The following is a 12,500-nucleotide window of genomic DNA, read 5'->3' on the forward strand; positions in this document are numbered from 1 at the left end:
AAGTAAAGGATTTATGGAAGGGAGATATATACTTTAACAACGGTGCAAAAAATGCAAGGGGTGTAGCGATAATGATTAAAAAAGATAGGATTGAAAATGTAAGGCAGGTGTACAGAGATCAGATAGGGAGAATTTTAGTTGTAGAATTTAAATTCAGAGGTATTGAATTCAGATTAATTAATATATATGTTCCCAACGTGGAAAATGATAAGAGATGTTGTATTGAGGAGCTAAGGGATCTAATTGTTGGAAGGTGCATAATAGTAGGCGACTTTAACATTATATGTAGTAGATTGGATGTTGGGAAAGGAGGGAGTTTCAGGTGGGAAAAATCAAGATTAATGTTAATGGAAGTAATGAGGGATAAGGGATTACTTGACGTATGGAGACATGAGAATCCGGAGAAGAGAGAGTTCACAAGGAGGCAGATGAGAGAAGGGATATTAAAGCAGAGTAGGATTGATTTAGTGATAGTGCAGGGAGATACCATAAGTTACATTGATGAAATAAGACATCAGCAGAATAACTTTAGTGATCATGATGGGGTTAGATTTAGGATCAAAGTCGGAAGGAGAGAGGTGGGTGGAGGGATGTGGATACTAAATGCAGTGTATATTGAAGAAGAGGAATATAGACAACAGATGAAAGTTTTACTACTTCAGGAAAATCAGTGGTTGGAGGAATGCTTGGAGGAAGATGAAGTTAATAATGACATTGGTAAGAGATGGGAGGAGGTAAAAAATGAAATTAAAGCTTTAAGCATAAGGTATAGTAAGAAAAGAAAAGAGAGGATGATGAAAGAGGAAAGGGAGCTTAGAGAGCAAGTGAGGATAGAACTCAGCAGAGTAGATGATGAAGAAGGATATTGCATGGAAAAGTATATAGAAGCAAATATGAGGTTAGAGAGATATGAGAAAGAAAAATGCAAAGGAGCAATTTTAAGAAGTAAGGCGAAATATGCACTGGAAGGAGAAAAGTGCACAGGGTATTTCCTGGGTTTAGAAAAAAGAAGGCAAGGTAAGACATATATCCATGAAATATATTCAAAAAAGAGAGAGATAATAACAGACTATGTAGATATATTGGAGAGGGTGCAAGAGTTTTATGGTGAGTTGTATATGAGAGGATGTGTGGATGAGGCAAGTATAGAGGAAGTATTGAAGTGTGTAGAGAGGGAGCTAGGGGAAGAAGAAAAGGGATGGTGTGATAGAGAGATAGAGGAAGAAGAGGTTATAGCTGCAATAGAAGGTTTAAGAAGTGGGAAAAGCCCAGGAAGTGATGGGATAGGGACAGAATGGTACAAATTATATAAAAATGATGTAGCACCAATTTTAGTGGAAGTATATAAAGGAATGGAGAGAACAGAAATAATACAGAGTAAAATGGTAGAGGGAGTGATAACACTAGTTTTTAAGAAGGGGAATAAATTAGATTTAGAAAATTATAGGCCGATTAGCTTGTTGAACACAGACTACAAAATACTCACCAAAGTTTTGGCAAACAGGATGAAAAGAGTAATCGGAGATATTATTCAGCCAACACAAAGCTACAGCATTCCTGGAAGAGATATAGCAGATACAATTGGAACAATCAGAGATGTGATTGAGTATATGAAGAGGGATGGGAAGGGTGGGATAGTGTTGGGGATAGACTGGAACAAGGCCTTTGATAGGGTCGAACACAAGTTTTTATTTAAGGTCTTGGAAAAGTTTGGTTTTGGGGAGAGAATGGTAGGATGGGTGAGGAGATTGTATGGAAGTGCAAGAAGCTGTGTAAAGGTGAACGGAATATTGACAGATACATTTGATGTGGGAAGGTCAGTGCGGCAAGGCTGCCCGCTATCCGCTTTGTTATACGCCCTTTCTGTTGAACCTTTGGCATCATTAATTAAGAGAGACAAGAGAATAAGAGGAATTGAGTTGCCATATGGAGGGAAGTGTATAATTAACCAGTATGCCGATGACACAACAGTGACAGTAAGGGAAATAAGCAGTGTGGGAAAGGTTTTAGAGTTGGTGGAAAAATATGGAAAGGCATCAGGGGCGAAAATAAATAGAGAAAAATCTGAAATAATGTATATAGGAGAAGTAGAAAGATCTGATGTAGGTGTGAGGGTTGAGGAAAAGTACATGAAAGTGTTGGGTGTATATTTAGGGGTAGATTCAAAGGAGGCAAGGGATATAACATGGGCTGGAGTGATAAATAAGATAAGAACAGTTTGTATTGCATGGAAAGGAAGAAAATTAAGGATAAAAGGGAAAATAATTGTGGTTAATAATCTTATGCTGTCGGTATGTGTATATGTAATGAGTGTAATTGAAATGCCTGAGTGGGTGATGAATGAGTTAAATAAAATTGTACATGATTTTATATGGGAAGGCAAGGGAGTGAAAATTGCACAAAAAACATTAGTGGCGAGGAAACAGGAAGGTGGATTAAAGCTGATTGATTTAGAAACAAAAAAGTTGGCAATAAGAATAAAAACTGTTAAAAAATATATGGAAGGAAGATGGGAGTTTGGTTGGAGAGAATTTTTAAAGAAATACATTGATGATGTTGGAAGAATGGGAGAGTATGGGTGGTATATGGGCTTTAAGCAGTCAATGACTGTGGGAATGCCAGACATATACAGGGAGGTGATGGAGGTATGGAGGCAATTCCTGCCAAAAGTAGAATATGATTGCACAGAGGTGCACACATTTATAAATTTGCCATTGTTTTTAAATGATAAATTTAAACACAACAATAAAACATTGTATGAGCCCAAATTCTTAGAAGCCGGAATAAGGCAAGTGAAAGATATTATATATGAAGTTATTCCAGGTTTTCTTAGAAATAACTGTATATATGACTCAGTGTGTGAGTTGGATGGCATGGAGAGCAGAGTAAAGGTGGAAAATATATATGAAAGAATTAAAGCAAGTCTACCATCGAAATGGGTGAATGTTATAGAAAAAAGTTGTGTAAAGAAAAAACAACAGGATTTGCCTGAGATGTACATAATGAAAGACGGGGAAAAATATAATATAAAAAGCATTAGCGTAAAGAAAGTCTATGACCTGTTTATAATGGATCAAATAAAAGTGCCAGCATCTGAAAAAGTATGGAGTAGGGTGTTTGAAGACTTGGATGTAAAGAAAATATGGTCAAATATGGACATAAAATACAATACTATAGAATGTGAAAATAATGACTTCTTAATAAGACACAATAGAATCTATACAAATGTAGTACTAAACAAAATAAATAATGCTAATAATGTGATGTGTGATGTATGTAACAAGGAACATGAGACTTTTTTGCATTATTTTTTGCAATGTGATGAATTAAAAGATTTTTTTGTTTTCTTAAAGAGTCTATTAAAAAATAATTGTTTTGAGGACGTGAATTTGGAGGAGGGATGGGGAAAAATATTTTTATTTGGAGTGTTTCAGAAGACGACAGCAATAGACTTTTGGTTTATCAATTATGTTCTAAGCCACGCCAGATTAGCTGTTGTACTTAGACGGAATTATGCACACTTTGAAGGGAGAAAAGTCAAAATAAAAGACTTGTTCAAAGCAATAATGACAAGAGATATTGAAATGTGCTATAAATATGGGGGAGATGATGTGAAGGAATTCTTTGTAACTGGAAACAAATTCATAAAAGAAGGAGAGAGAAAAGAGGTTTTGTATAACTGGTAAAAATTATGTTCTGAAGGTAAGAAAAAAAAAAAAAAAAAAAAAATGATGAAATGATTATGTTGTTTAATGTGAACAACTGAAATTGAACTGTACATTTGTGAATTTCAATAAAAATAAAAAAAAAAAAAAAAGGCTATGCCCGATCTCGTCTGATCTCGGAAGCTAAGCAGGTTTGGCCCTGGTTAGTACTTGGATGGGAGACCGCCTGGGAATACCAGGTGCTGTAAGCTTTTTGGACATTTTTCACTTAGTATATAATAATTTTGCCAAAAAATAGAGTCAATGCCCGATCTCTGAATATTAACAGGTTTGGGCCTGGTTAGTACATGGATGGGAGACTGCCTGGGAATACCAGGTGCTGTAAGCTTTTTGGACATTTTTCACTTAGTATATAATAATTTTGCCAAAAAATAGAGTCAATGCCCGATCTCTGAATCTTAGCAGGTTTAGGTCTGGTTAGCACTTTGATGAGAGACTGCCTGGGAATACCAGGTGCTTTAATCTCTTTGGAAAATTTCACGAATTATATAATAATCTTTCATTTAAAAAAAAAAAAAAAAAAGAGTCAATGCCCGATCTCTGAATCTTAGCAGGTTTAGGTATGGTTAGCACTTTGATGAGAGACTGCCTAGGAATACCAGGTGCTTTAAGCTTTTGGGTTTTCTTTCCTACTTATATAATGTACTGGCGATTAGATTGGCTGGTCTTTAAATAGCCCTCTCTTTGCAGCAGTCTTCGCTTACGGCCATACCAACCTGGCTATGCCCGATCTCGTCTGATCTCGGAAGCTAAGCAGGTTTGGGCCTGGTTAGTACTTGGATGGGAGACCGCCTGGGAATACCAGGTGCTGTAAGCTTTTTGGACATTTTTCACTTAGTATATAATAATTTTGCCAAAAAATAGAGTCAATGCCCGATCTCTGAATATTAACAGGTTTGGGCCTGGTTAGTACATGGATGGGAGACTGCCTGGGAATACCAGGTGCTGTAAGCTTTTTGGACATTTTTCACTTAGTATATAATAATTTTGCCAAAAAATAGAGTCAATGCCCGATCTCTGAATCTTAGCAGGTTTAGGTCTGGTTAGCACTTTGATGAGAGACTGCCTGGGAATACCAGGTGCTTTAATCTCTTTGGAAAATTTCACGAATTATATAATAATCTTTCATTTAAAAAAAAAAAAAAAAAAAAAGAGTCAATGCCCGATCTCTGAATCTTAGCAGGTTTAGGTATGGTTAGCACTTTGATGAGAGACTGCCTAGGAATACCAGGTGCTTTAAGCTTTTGGGTTTTCTTTCCTACTTATATAATGTACTGGCGATTAGATTGGCTGGTCTTTAAATAGCCCTCTCTTTTCTGCTGTCTTCGCTTACGGCCATACCAACCTGGCTATGCCCGATCTCGTCTGATCTCGGAAGCTAAGCAGGTTTGGGCCTGGTTAGTACTTGGATGGGAGACCGCCTGGGAATACCAGGTGCTGTAAGCTTTTTGGACATTTTTCACTTAGTATATAATAATTTTGCCAAAAAATAGAGTCAATGCCCGATCTCTGAATATTAGCAGGTTTGGGCCTGGTTAGTACATGGATGGGAGACTGCCTGGGAATACCAGGTGCTTTAATCTGTTTGAAAAATTTCACGAATTATATAATAATCTTTCATTAAAAAAAAAAAAAAAAAAAAAATAGAGTCAATGCCCGATCTCTGAATCTTAGCAGGTTTAGGTATGGTTAGCACTTTGATGAGAGACTGCCTAGGAATACCAGGTGCTTTAAGCTTTTGGGTTTTCTTTCCTACTTATATAATGTACTGGCGATTAGATTGGCTGGTCTTTAAATAGCCCTCTCTTTGCTGCTGTCTTCGCTTACGGCCATACCAACCTGGCTATGCCCGATCTCGTCTGATCTCGGAAGCTAAGCAGGTTTGGGCCTGGTTAGTACTTGGATGGGAGACCGCCTGGGAATACCAGGTGCTGTAAGCTTTTTGGACATTTTTCACTTAGTATATAATAATTTTGCCAAAAAAATAGAGTCAATGCCCGATCTCTGAATATTAACAGGTTTGGGCCTGGTTAGTACATGGATGGGAGACTGCCTGGGAATACCAGGTGCTGTAAGCTTTTTGGACATTTTTCACTTAGTATATAATAATTTTGCCAAAAAATAGAGTCAATGCCCGATCTCTGAATCTTAGCAGGTTTAGGTCTGGTTAGCACTTTGATGAGAGACTGCCTGGGAATACCAGGTGCTTTAATCTCTTTGGAAAATTTCACGAATTATATAATAATCTTTCATTTAAAAAAAAAAAAAAAAAAAAAGAGTCAATGCCCGATCTCTGAATCTTAGCAGGTTTAGGTATGGTTAGCACTTTGATGAGAGACTGCCTAGGAATACCAGGTGCTTTAAGCTTTTGGGTTTTCTTTCCTACTTATATAATGTACTGGCGATTAGATTGGCTGGTCTTTAAATAGCCCTCTCTTTGCAGCAGTCTTCGCTTACGGCCATACCAACCTGGCTATGCCCGATCTCGTCTGATCTCGGAAGCTAAGCAGGTTTGGGCCTGGTTAGTACTTGGATGGGAGACCGCCTGGGAATACCAGGTGCTGTAAGCTTTTTGGACATTTTTCACTTAGTATATAATAATTTTGCCAAAAAATAGAGTCAATGCCCGATCTCTGAATATTAGCAGGTTTGGGCCTGGTTAGTACATGGATGGGAGACTGCCTGGGAATACCAGGTGCTTTAATCTGTTTGAAAAATTTCACGAATTATATAATAATCTTTCATTAAAAAAAAAAAAAAAAAAAAATAGAGTCAATGCCCGATCTCTGAATATTAACAGGTTTGGGCCTGGTTAGTACATGGATGGGAGACTGCCTGGGAATACCAGGTGCTGTAAGCTTTTTGGACATTTTTCACTTAGTATATAATAATTTTGCCAAAAAATAGAGTCAATGCCCGATCTCTGAATATTAACAGGTTTGGGCCTGGTTAGTACATGGATGGGAGACTGCCTGGGAATACCAGGTGCTGTAAGCTTTTTGGACATTTTTCACTTAGTATATAATAATTTTGCCAAAAAATAGAGTCAATGCCGATCTCTGAATCTTAGCAGGTTTAGGTATGGTTAGCACTTTGATGAGAGACTGCCTAGGAATACCAGGTGCTTTAAGCTTTTGGGTTTTCTTTCCTACTTATATAATGTACTGGCGATTAGATTGGCTGGTCTTTAAATAGCCCTCTCTTTGCTGCTGTCTTCGCTTACGGCCATACCAACCTGGCTATGCCCGATAGTGGTACAGTCCAGGAAGTGAGTAGCTGAAAGAGCAAACAGAGAATCTTTACATCTAAAATAGTATTTAAATTCGTTTTTATTTTTGAAATAACCTTTGTTTTCAAAAGTTAAAGTTTATTTTGTGTCTAAAGTGTTCCCCCAGCAGCCTTTGCTGTTTGGGGGACCATCAAATACAGTTTTATTTCTGTGATGGAAATAGAAAGCATGGCAGCAAACAAAGAACTCAAAATGAAAGACGGACAAGCAAACAATGGACAAAGCATGGATAATGACAGCGGAAAAGGACATCAATCTTCCATGAATGCAAGCGATGAAAGGAGGAATATCAGAAAAGAGGTATGTGGAGAACACCATGAGAAATATTCCAAAGAGTTGACTGTGGAAGTTGAAGTGGCAGGAACAGAAAACATCTCTATGATGGACTTATTAAGAGGTGTAAAGAAGGAGTGTGGAGAAGTGGTGGGATGCAGAGTGAGAGGAGAAAGGTCATACGAACTTACAATGAAGGATGATATGGCAAAGAGTAAACTGATGGACGGTGTTAGAGTAAAAGGAGCAATGGTGCACGCCAGAGACATTGTGAACAATGAAATGGTAGTGTCATTTATTAACCTGCCAGTTTATTTGGAAGATCAGAAGATTTTTGCAAAGCTGGAAGAATGGGGAGTTAAACCACTGTCTGCCATTAAGCGCCGGGTATGGCCAGGAACTGATATTTTAGATGGAACGAGATTTTTAAAAGTCCGGTTCACTGATGAAGTTCGCTCACTCCCATATTCAACCAGGTTTGAAACATTAAGAGGCACAGAGTACTTTCGTGTCATACACGACAGGCAGGTGCGTGTATGCAGGTTGTGCATTAAAACAGGACATTTATTTCGAGAATGCCCAGAGTTTAAATGTTTTTCATGTGGCAAGGTAGGCCACTATGCAAGGGAGTGTGGAGAGCAAACAGAGAGAGTAATAGAGGAGGAGGGTGAGCAACGTGAAGAGGATGAGAGGAGGGAGGACGATCAAACAGAGAAGCAAAGCACAGTGAGCGAGGATGACATGGAGGTTACAAAAGATGGAAGAGAAAGTGGTAATGGACAGGATGGAGCTGTAAGGGGACAGAGAGCTGGAACAGCTGGTGAGGAGGCCGATGATGGAGAAAGGAGGGAGGAGGAGGAAGAAGAGGAGGAGAAGCAAGATGAACAAGACGAAGAGGAGGAAGAGGATGAAGAGGATGTAAAGCTACTGGGAACTGAACAAGAGAAAAAAGTAGAGCAACAAGCAGTACCTCAAAGGAAAGAAAGTAAGATTCCTCAACGAACGCAGACAACACTACAAAAACTGACTGTTAAAAGAAAGGCGGAGAGAGATAAGGACAGAATTGAACTGATAAAAGAACAACGCTCTGGTACATGAATTCTATAATGGTATTATATGTTTTGGGTTAAAAATGAAATATATATATATAATTTTTTCTTTGATTTGCTGGCATGGTTTCTGTAACTTCAGTAAATGCAAATGGGTTAAGGAATATTAACAAGTTGAAGGAATTAAAATTTACATATAGGAGTGATATAATTTGTATTCAAGAAACAAATTGGGATGATGAAAAAGTGAGAGAAGTAAAGGATTTATGGAAGGGAGATATATACTTTAACAACGGTGCAAAAAATGCAAGGGGTGTAGCGATAATGATTAAAAAAGATAGGATTGAAAATGTAAGGCAGGTGTACAGAGATCAGATAGGGAGAATTTTAGTTGTAGAATTTAAATTCAGAGGTATTGAATTCAGATTAATTAATATATATGTTCCCAACGTGGAAAATGATAAGAGATGTTGTATTGAGGAGCTAAGGGATCTAATTGTTGGAAGGTGCATAATAGTAGGCGACTTTAACATTATATGTAGTAGATTGGATGTTGGGAAAGGAGGGAGTTTCAGGTGGGAAAAATCAAGATTAATGTTAATGGAAGTAATGAGGGATAAGGGATTACTTGACGTATGGAGACATGAGAATCCGGAGAAGAGAGAGTTCACAAGGAGGCAGATGAGAGAAGGGATATTAAAGCAGAGTAGGATTGATTTAGTGATAGTGCAGGGAGATACCATAAGTTACATTGATGAAATAAGACATCAGCAGAATAACTTTAGTGATCATGATGGGGTTAGATTTAGGATCAAAGTCGGAAGGAGAGAGGTGGGTGGAGGGATGTGGATACTAAATGCAGTGTATATTGAAGAAGAGGAATATAGACAACAGATGAAAGTTTTACTACTTCAGGAAAATCAGTGGTTGGAGGAATGCTTGGAGGAAGATGAAGTTAATAATGACATTGGTAAGAGATGGGAGGAGGTAAAAAATGAAATTAAAGCTTTAAGCATAAGGTATAGTAAGAAAAGAAAAGAGAGGATGATGAAAGAGGAAAGGGAGCTTAGAGAGCAAGTGAGGATAGAACTCAGCAGAGTAGATGATGAAGAAGGATATTGCATGGAAAAGTATATAGAAGCAAATATGAGGTTAGAGAGATATGAGAAAGAAAAATGCAAAGGAGCAATTTTAAGAAGTAAGGCGAAATATGCACTGGAAGGAGAAAAGTGCACAGGGTATTTCCTGGGTTTAGAAAAAAGAAGGCAAGGTAAGACATATATCCATGAAATATATTCAAAAAAGAGAGAGATAATAACAGACTATGTAGATATATTGGAGAGGGTGCAAGAGTTTTATGGTGAGTTGTATATGAGAGGATGTGTGGATGAGGCAAGTATAGAGGAAGTATTGAAGTGTGTAGAGAGGGAGCTAGGGGAAGAAGAAAAGGGATGGTGTGATAGAGAGATAGAGGAAGAAGAGGTTATAGCTGCAATAGAAGGTTTAAGAAGTGGGAAAAGCCCAGGAAGTGATGGGATAGGGACAGAATGGTACAAATTATATAAAAATGATGTAGCACCAATTTTAGTGGAAGTATATAAAGGAATGGAGAGAACAGAAATAATACAGAGTAAAATGGTAGAGGGAGTGATAACACTAGTTTTTAAGAAGGGGAATAAATTAGATTTAGAAAATTATAGGCCGATTAGCTTGTTGAACACAGACTACAAAATACTCACCAAAGTTTTGGCAAACAGGATGAAAAGAGTAATCGGAGATATTATTCAGCCAACACAAAGCTACAGCATTCCTGGAAGAGATATAGCAGATACAATTGGAACAATCAGAGATGTGATTGAGTATATGAAGAGGGATGGGAAGGGTGGGATAGTGTTGGGGATAGACTGGAACAAGGCCTTTGATAGGGTCGAACACAAGTTTTTATTTAAGGTCTTGGAAAAGTTTGGTTTTGGGGAGAGAATGGTAGGATGGGTGAGGAGATTGTATGGAAGTGCAAGAAGCTGTGTAAAGGTGAACGGAATATTGACAGATACATTTGATGTGGGAAGGTCAGTGCGGCAAGGCTGCCCGCTATCCGCTTTGTTATACGCCCTTTCTGTTGAACCTTTGGCATCATTAATTAAGAGAGACAAGAGAATAAGAGGAATTGAGTTGCCATATGGAGGGAAGTGTATAATTAACCAGTATGCCGATGACACAACAGTGACAGTAAGGGAAATAAGCAGTGTGGGAAAGGTTTTAGAGTTGGTGGAAAAATATGGAAAGGCATCAGGGGCGAAAATAAATAGAGAAAAATCTGAAATAATGTATATAGGAGAAGTAGAAAGATCTGATGTAGGTGTGAGGGTTGAGGAAAAGTACATGAAAGTGTTGGGTGTATATTTAGGGGTAGATTCAAAGGAGGCAAGGGATATAACATGGGCTGGAGTGATAAATAAGATAAGAACAGTTTGTATTGCATGGAAAGGAAGAAAATTAAGGATAAAAGGGAAAATAATTGTGGTTAATAATCTTATGCTGTCGGTATGTGTATATGTAATGAGTGTAATTGAAATGCCTGAGTGGGTGATGAATGAGTTAAATAAAATTGTACATGATTTTATATGGGAAGGCAAGGGAGTGAAAATTGCACAAAAAACATTAGTGGCGAGGAAACAGGAAGGTGGATTAAAGCTGATTGATTTAGAAACAAAAAAGTTGGCAATAAGAATAAAAACTGTTAAAAAATATATGGAAGGAAGATGGGAGTTTGGTTGGAGAGAATTTTTAAAGAAATACATTGATGATGTTGGAAGAATGGGAGAGTATGGGTGGTATATGGGCTTTAAGCAGTCAATGACTGTGGGAATGCCAGACATATACAGGGAGGTGATGGAGGTATGGAGGCAATTCCTGCCAAAAGTAGAATATGATTGCACAGAGGTGCACACATTTATAAATTTGCCATTGTTTTTAAATGATAAATTTAAACACAACAATAAAACATTGTATGAGCCCAAATTCTTAGAAGCCGGAATAAGGCAAGTGAAAGATATTATATATGAAGTTATTCCAGGTTTTCTTAGAAATAACTGTATATATGACTCAGTGTGTGAGTTGGATGGCATGGAGAGCAGAGTAAAGGTGGAAAATATATATGAAAGAATTAAAGCAAGTCTACCATCGAAATGGGTGAATGTTATAGAAAAAAGTTGTGTAAAGAAAAAACAACAGGATTTGCCTGAGATGTACATAATGAAAGACGGGGAAAAATATAATATAAAAAGCATTAGCGTAAAGAAAGTCTATGACCTGTTTATAATGGATCAAATAAAAGTGCCAGCATCTGAAAAAGTATGGAGTAGGGTGTTTGAAGACTTGGATGTAAAGAAAATATGGTCAAATATGGACATAAAATACAATACTATAGAATGTGAAAATAATGACTTCTTAATAAGACACAATAGAATCTATACAAATGTAGTACTAAACAAAATAAATAATGCTAATAATGTGATGTGTGATGTATGTAACAAGGAACATGAGACTTTTTTGCATTATTTTTTGCAATGTGATGAATTAAAAGATTTTTTTGTTTTCTTAAAGAGTCTATTAAAAAATAATTGTTTTGAGGACGTGAATTTGGAGGAGGGATGGGGAAAAATATTTTTATTTGGAGTGTTTCAGAAGACGACAGCAATAGACTTTTGGTTTATCAATTATGTTCTAAGCCACGCCAGATTAGCTGTTGTACTTAGACGGAATTATGCACACTTTGAAGGGAGAAAAGTCAAAATAAAAGACTTGTTCAAAGCAATAATGACAAGAGATATTGAAATGTGCTATAAATATGGGGGAGATGATGTGAAGGAATTCTTTGTAACTGGAAACAAATTCATAAAAGAAGGAGAGAGAAAAGAGGTTTTGTATAACTGGTAAAAATTATGTTCTGAAGGTAAGAAAAAAAAAAAAAAAAAAAAAATGATGAAATGATTATGTTGTTTAATGTGAACAACTGAAATTGAACTGTACATTTGTGAATTTCAATAAAAAAAAAAAAAAAAAAAAAAGGCTATGCCCGATCTCGTCTGATCTCGGAAGCTAAGCAGGTTTGGCCCTGGTTAGTACTTGGATGGGAGACCGCCTGGGAATACCAGGTGCTGT

At 37.2% G+C, this 12,500-nt stretch overlaps 4 non-coding genes across 4 annotated transcripts; all 4 read left to right on the forward strand.

The window, feature by feature from the left end:
- The first annotated feature begins 4,423 nt into the window (after positions 1-4,423).
- Positions 4,424-4,542, forward strand: LOC128008959 (5S ribosomal RNA). The gene has a single exon (XR_008180681.1). It is a non-coding gene; the product is annotated as a 5S ribosomal RNA (ribosomal RNA).
- Positions 4,543-5,052: 510 nt separating this feature from the next.
- Positions 5,053-5,171, forward strand: LOC128008960 (5S ribosomal RNA). The gene has a single exon (XR_008180682.1). It is a non-coding gene; the product is annotated as a 5S ribosomal RNA (ribosomal RNA).
- A 375-nt stretch (positions 5,172-5,546) lies between these two features.
- Positions 5,547-5,665, forward strand: LOC128008961 (5S ribosomal RNA). Its single transcript, XR_008180683.1, has one exon. It is a non-coding gene; the product is annotated as a 5S ribosomal RNA (ribosomal RNA).
- Positions 5,666-6,176: 511 nt separating this feature from the next.
- Positions 6,177-6,295, forward strand: LOC128008963 (5S ribosomal RNA). Its single transcript, XR_008180685.1, has one exon. It is a non-coding gene; the product is annotated as a 5S ribosomal RNA (ribosomal RNA).
- The last annotated feature ends 6,205 nt before the right edge of the window (positions 6,296-12,500 follow it).

Source organism: Carassius gibelio, chromosome B22, assembly GCF_023724105.1.
Source record: "Carassius gibelio isolate Cgi1373 ecotype wild population from Czech Republic chromosome B22, carGib1.2-hapl.c, whole genome shotgun sequence".
NCBI lineage: Eukaryota > Metazoa > Chordata > Actinopteri > Cypriniformes > Cyprinidae > Carassius > Carassius gibelio.